The sequence below is a fragment of the Pristiophorus japonicus genome, chromosome 4 (assembly GCF_044704955.1).
Source record: "Pristiophorus japonicus isolate sPriJap1 chromosome 4, sPriJap1.hap1, whole genome shotgun sequence".
In the NCBI taxonomy this organism is placed as follows: domain Eukaryota; kingdom Metazoa; phylum Chordata; class Chondrichthyes; family Pristiophoridae; genus Pristiophorus; species Pristiophorus japonicus.
Window position 1 is genome coordinate 295,485,948 of NC_091980.1, and position 6,000 is coordinate 295,491,947.

Here is a 6,000-nt window from a genome sequence, read left to right on the forward strand (position 1 = left end):
GGTGGGGGGGGGAGGGTGAGAAACATATACTGAGACCCGCCCGCCCATGGTCTCTGTTATGGACCTCCTGTCGCAGTTTGTGGGAGTCCGTTTTCTTGCCCCCCCCCCCACCCCCCATCTGGCCATTACTGTCTTTTTTTCCCAAACTAGTCAAATCAAAATTTTATTCCCATTTGTGATGATGCACTGCAGTCCCTCCGGCGCCACCTCTCGCGGAAGGCCGCGAGCGTACCAGTGGACATCGCGTGCTCCATCTCCAGGGACACCCTGGCTCGGATGTAAGGGCGGAAGAGAGGCAGGCAGTCAGGCTGAACGACCCCCTCGACCGCCCGCTGCCTGGACCGGCTGATGGCCCCCTTGGCCGTGCGCGGGAGCAGTCCCACGAGGAGGCCTTCCCACCTGCCTGCTCCCCTCCGCACAGGGTGCCCAAAGATCAGGAGTGAGGGACTGAAGTGCTGTTTGTGAGGCCTTGCTGTGCACAAATCGACTGCTGCCTTTCCCTGCATCACAACGGTGACTGCAGGGCCGATTTAAGCCAGTGGCAGCAACCACGTGCGGGTGTCTATGTTGAATGCCACCGGTCAGCTGCTCACCTACCATGGGTTGAAAGTGGCCGGCGGGGCGGAGAGTGGGGGCGGTGGAGGGGGATAAAGACCGAGCGGCTTGGAGAGCACCTGCCAGCAGCACGTTAAGTCCCGGGGGTGGTGGGGGTGGGGTAGTTGCAAGAGTTTCACGGCGATGGGCGGGGCTCCGCCAAGAACTTCACCAGTCTGCCAAATCCAACGCGTGAAAATGGAAAACTTTCCCAAAACAGAGCAGGAAATGGAGGCTCTTCACATGAGCTGCTCGCCCCCCCCCCGCTCCTTTCTTGCCCTTCGGGAAGAGTTCGAACACCCCCTCACCCTTCAAAAGCACCTCATTGGCTGCGAAGGTCTTTGGGACATTCCGAGATTGTGAGTGGTGCTATATGAATGCAAGTTCTTTCTAAGCCGATTTCCAAGTGGAATTACTTACGTTCACACGCCATCGGCTTTTGCGGAAGGTTATTTTGGAGCTGTTGGATTTTTTTGAGGGTGCCGTTCAGCTTTTGCCTGGTACTTGGGTTAATTTGTAACAGTCCATATGTAGCTTAGGGTTGGCAACTCTGATTGGACCTATTCCTGGAGGTTTCATCACATGACCTCCTGCCTCCAGCTGACCCGCCCAGTCAAACAGCATTTTTCTTTCCCATTTCAATTTTTTTTTCATCAGTAATAAACAAAAGTGTTCAAAAGGGAATTTAAAAAACACACGAGTCTTTTTAATACCCCGGGTTTGCTCGCTGCAGATTAATCTTTAAATGCTGAAAACTCGACGACAATCCTGGAGGATTGTCGACCCTAATGTAACTGCATGATAATCTTAAATCCTCTGTCAGCCTCTGTGAGTGAGATTGACAGTTCAGTGTCAATTTGTGGTGAAGTATGGAGATTCTTATGCTGTGATTCTGTATGCACTAGGTACTGTGCTCTGACTGTGCAAACTCTTCAAAATTAATTGGGAGCAGACGTTTTGGGATCCCTTCGCCAATAACGCCATGAATTGAGAATGTCGGCCTTCGCGCATTGTCCACATTCATGCTCTTACTGAAGAGGAATGCGATGATGTCACTGAAAAAGGGGATTCAGTATAAAATGGCCACTCCTCTGAACAACATGTTCAAAACGTAACAGCACAAGGGCGAGAAATGACTGAGAGATTAATATGGAGCTTGTGCCATTTATCCTTCTTACTGTTACATAGCAATACAAGTGATTATACCTCCCCTTACAGCTTACTATCTGTACTTGCACATCTGGTGCATGTAAACCCGCTGCATGCAAGGTCGAGGGGGAGTTACTTGCATACAACTGGAATTTTGATCATTTCCTAATTGCAAGTGAATAGTAACAAGGGATTTATGAAGGAACCAGAATGTGGGGAAGAGCTGCACACAAGCAGGTTTCGTGAAATGTTCAGTAATTTACTGAGGATTCGTTAGGAGGTATGGCGACAGCGGGTCAGTACGACAGCACATTGTCGCTCCAACACCCAGCGGCAGAGTGCTGGGATATGGGAGTAAAGGGTTATGGGGAGCGGGCGGGGAAGTGGAGCTAAGTCCATGATCAGGTCAGTCATGATCTTATTGGATTGGTGGAGCAGGTTCGAGGGGCCGAATGGCCTACTCCTGCTCCTATTTCTTCTGTTCTTATGGCTTTGTGCCTGCTAGCCGCTTTGTCTTCGATTTCCTTCACCCCAACAATTGGTCCACCGTGCCTTCAGCTGCCTAGGCCCTAAGCCCTGGAACTCCCTCCCTAAACCTCTCCGCCTCTCTACCTCTCTTTCCTCCTTTAAGATGCTCCTTAAAACCCCTCTTTTTGGCCGCCTGTTCTAATATCTCCTTTTGTGCCAAAATCTGTCTGATCATCATCATCATGGGTGGTCCCTCGAACGAGGATGACTACCAGTCCTGAACTCCAGTTGAGGGGATGGAAGAGGCCTGCGCGTGGATTTTTTTAACATGTGGTGACCGTTGCACACCAGCCACCACACGGGCTTGACAGAGCTAGGCCTTTACCTGGTGGCAAGGGTAAACCAGGACGACTGGAGACCTGCTCTGCTGCACGGACCCAGTGTGCACACATATCGCGGTGTGGGCTGGCCCGTGCTGCCCCTGGGCCCTCGGCTCTTCTGGGCCCCGTACCCCTCATTCGCCGCACCTCCGCCCCGATGTCCCAGGGCCCAGCGCTCCAGCTCTACTTATAGCTCCGACCTGCGGTGGTGTTCTCACACAGGTCAGGGCAGCTCACCATGTTTGTCTGATAACGCTCCTGTGAAGAGCCTTGGGGTGTTTTACTGCAGCAAAGGCGCTACATGAATGCAAGCTGTTGTTGTTCAGCCAATCACAGTTTAGCGTTGACACGAGGCACTGAGCAGAGGTCAAGGGGTGCCTCGATGGTCAGGAGGGAAAACCATCACCGAGCTGCTTGTACAGCTCCTAGTGTATGACCGAAGAGCAGCATAAGCTGAGGCCTGGGAGCCAGTCACATGCCTTACTTCTTAACCAGGGGTGGTGCGAGGCTCGGGGAAGCTCCAAAAACAGATGGTCGGCACCGAAAACCTAAGCAAGCGGCAAATCCTGGTCGTTCCCGAGTTTATTTGAAATGTGAAACAATATCGTTAAGTAACGGAGATTAGAGCTATCAAACTTTGCCATGTTGGTTAAATGTGTGGTTTTTGCGGTGGGGGAGGGGAGCCAAGTACGCACACTTCGTGGTTATCGAACTGGATCAGCAGCCCATAGGCCGTGAGTTCAAATCTCACCACGGCCACAAATCCGGCGACTTTTGGCTCGCAGCAGCAAGAATGATCCGGAAAGGTGCTGGATTGTTGTAAAAGTCCAACAGATACGTCAGGAACCTGCCGCCCCTTACCTGGCGTGGTCTCCATGTGACTCGAAGGGGCTGACTTTGCTGAACCACTGCCGCTTGCTGCCGCCGACATTCCTCTGCTTGAACCGCCCAGTGCCACTTTCGACGTGGCCTGGAGAGCCGCCGGGAAGTGCCCGCCGATGTCAGCGGACGGCCGATGCGCGTAAGTAGACTGCCGCCCGCTGAGATGCCAGATTGTCGCGGGCGGGAGTCGGCGGCAGGACGGCGGTGGACCGGTGCGTGGTGGCTGCTCGGTCCTGAATGGCGAGTGTCAAGATCCTGTAAAAAAAAAGGCAAGTGGAAATGTTTTTAAATTACTTCTTTACAGGGTACTTACCTGGATGGGGTCCCCTGAAGGCCCTCAGATATTTTTTTTTATTGGTGATGGTTTTTATCTTTATCTCTCCGACCCTCCGTGGGCCCGACTCTCTCCTCGGCGGCACTTGGGCGGCAAGTGCCTCTGCCGCCGAGAATGTGACCTCTCGCCCGCTGCCGCCCAGATTGACGGCATACGTCGTCCATTTGTTGCCCGCCAACCTTCGAGGGACTTCGGCGATGAAAACCCCGCCAAAGTACCGTCCGGTACCTCGGCAGCCATCGGCGGCATTTTGGGCGGCACTTGGGCGGGCAGGGGGCCTTGACCAAGTTCGGCCCCCAAGTCACATACACGATTTGCCCTTGATGTGCTCTCAAGTGACCCTAGCAAGCAAGCCACTCATTTGTCCAGACAATTGCGACTTGGGCAAGTCGGTGTGGCTAATAAATGCGGCCTTGCCACTGACAGACAGTTCAATAAATATAAATAACTCTGCCTTCCCTCACTCAACAGGGATTCAACCCAACGCTTCTGCTGAGGTTGGCCACCTGTATCACTAACAGTGCACGCAATAGGATGAGGCCCTTCGCACCGTCGTGCCTGTGCCGGCTCTTTGAAAGAGCTATCCAATGATTCCCACTCCCCCTGCTCTTTCCCCAGCGCCCTGCAAGTTTTTCCTTTACAAGCATTTATCCAAATCTCTCTTGAAAGTTATTATTGAATCTGCTTCTGTCACCTTTTCAGGCAATGCATTCCAGATCATAACTTGCTGCATAAAAAAAAAACAGTCTCCTCATCCCCCTCCTCTGTTTTTTTTTTTGTTAGTCATCCTACATCTGTGACCTCTGGTTACCTACCCACCTGCCACTGGAACCAGTTTTGCCTTATTTATGCTGTCAAAACCCCTCAGAATTTTGTACGCCTCTATTAGATCTCCCCTTAATCCTCTCTGCTCTGAGGACGAGCTCAACTTCTTTAGTCCCTCCTCCAATAAACTTGGAGTTAAAAACAGAAACTATGGGAAATGCACCGCAGGTTGGTCAGCATCCGGCAGGAGAAAAGACGGAGCAATGCTTTGGGTGTGGTGCCTTTACCAGTATTTACTTTGTACCTCTGTCGGACTGCTTGGTGCAGTGTAACCGGTGCACTGCAGACTCTCCTGAGGACCTGCCTCTTTAAACCTGTAACATTACGTCCAAAGAATCCAAAGCATGTTTGCTTGCTTGAGCACAAAGGCAGAATGCTAATTGGACATGATAGAAGATATTATGTGTAAACTCTGGCAGTGCCCCTAAAGAAAAGAGTAATCAGCAAAGATCAAGTTAAAGCCAAGAAAAATTGGCAGAGTTGAAAACCCCTGGGGCAGGTGCAGATTACTACACAATACTCAATTAGACAATTTCAATTCAGGCTGACTGCGTACCATTTGCATTTCATCACGCCATCAGCATCACAGGTGAGCGCATCTTCAACACTGTCAATTATTAAAGTGGAAAAAAAAACTGCTCTTCCAGTGCTGGCAAACTCCCATCTGATGAATAAGGAGCAGCAGCAGTGAGAAGGCTGGTGATGCACAGACCCAAATAGGTGAACCCACACTAACTGGGCTCTTGTTTTTGACATTCTGCTGTTTGTGTGTCACACAGTGATGGTATGTTGCCAACATGCGATGACGTGTCGCCAACATGCGACGATATGTCTCCAACATGTGATGGTGTGTCGCCAACATGCGACAGCATGTCACCAACATGCGATGGACGATGGTGTGTCGCCAACATGCGACGGCATATCACCAACATGTGACGGTGTGTCACCAACATGTGACGGCGTATCACCAACATGCGATGGTGGGACGGTGTGTCACCAACATATGACGGTGTGTCACCAACATACGACGGTGTGTCGCCAACATGCAACGGCGTGTCACCAATGCAGCAAGTGTGCTTGATGGTGTGGTGCATGCTGCCATGCCAAATTCAGGTTTGCATTAGTATGTAGTGACAGATACTAATGTTGCGCAGGACACAAACAGCTGAAGTTAGCTCCGTTACCCCCGGAATACAATGCAGCATCGAAATATCTGGCAGCTGCGACTGAGAAAAAATGCAGGGATATGGCGAAAAACATGGATTCTGAGTGCAGCACAACTGATCCAGTGGACCACAAACCACTCAGTACCTGCTCCAATGGAGAGGGAAAGCTTATAAAAAGCAAGAAGAGTGATTTCATTTGTTT